Below are 1,316 nucleotides of genomic sequence, written 5' to 3'. Positions count from 1 at the left end.
GACTTTTTTGCGTTCAGTATGCACCATTCAAGGCCACGTCATCAACTTTCAACCCTTTCTGGCATCATTTGCTATTGTTCATGCATTTACTGATTTGTTGTGAGAGCTAAATGACCATGAAATTGAAAAGCACTACGAAATGAACTTTGAAAAGGTTGAAACTTGGCATGGTATAACCATTTCACACACAAAGCATGTGCAAAAATGTAGAGAGGGTTACAATAAAAACTGGATGCACTTCGTGTACAAACTAGACAATTTCTTTCGAAGTATGAGTGTTTCGTACGAAAAAACACATTTGTTACAACGACACTTCATTGTTTTCAAATTTATTACAACTCCAGACTTTTTTGTGTTCAGTATGCATGATTCAAGGCTACGTCATCAACTTTCAACCCTTTCTGGCATCATTTGCTATTTTTCATCCATTTACTGATTTTTTTAGAGCTAAATGACTGTGAAATTGAAAAGCACTACAAAATGAACTCTGAAAAGGTTGAAACCTGGCATGGTATCATCATTTCACCCACATAGCATGTGCAAAATAGTAGAGAGGGTTACGGCGAAAACTGGATGCACTTCGTGTACAAACTAGACAATCTCTTTCGAAGTATGAGGCTTTCGGACGAAAAAACTCATCTGTTACACCGACACTTCATTTTTTAAACTTATTACAACTCCGGACTTTTTTTGCGTTCAGTATGCACCATTCAAGGCCAAATCATCAACTTTCAACCCTTTCTGGGATCATTTGCTATTTTTCATGCATCTACTGATTTGTTGTGAGAGCTAAATGACCATGAAATTGAAAAGCACTACAAAATGAACTTTGAAAAGGTTGAAACTTGGCATGGTATCATCATTTCACCCACATAGCATGTGCAAAAAATTAAAGAAGGTTACGGCAAAAACTGGATGCACTTTGTGTATAAACTGGACAATCTCTTTTGAAGTATCAGGGTTTCTGACGAAAAAACTCATCTGTTACCCCGACACTTCATTTTTTTAAACTTATAACAACTCCATACTTTTTTGCATTCAATATGCACCATTCAAGGCCACGTCATCAACTTTCAACCCTTTCTGGCATCATTTGCTATTTTTCATGCATTTACTGATTTGTTGTGAGAGCTAAATGACTATGAAATTGAAAAGCACTACAAAATGAACTCTGAAAAGTTGAAACTTGGCATGGTATCATCATTTCACCCACATAGCATGTGCAAAAAAGTAGAGAGGGTTACTGCAAAAACTGGATGCACTTCGTGTACATACTGGACAATCTCTTTCGAAGTATCAGGGTTTCGGACGAAAAA

The sequence above is a fragment of the Triticum aestivum genome, chromosome 6A, assembly GCF_018294505.1.
Source record: "Triticum aestivum cultivar Chinese Spring chromosome 6A, IWGSC CS RefSeq v2.1, whole genome shotgun sequence".
NCBI classification, from domain to species: domain Eukaryota; kingdom Viridiplantae; phylum Streptophyta; class Magnoliopsida; order Poales; family Poaceae; genus Triticum; species Triticum aestivum.
Note: the sequence above shows the minus strand (reverse complement) of the source record.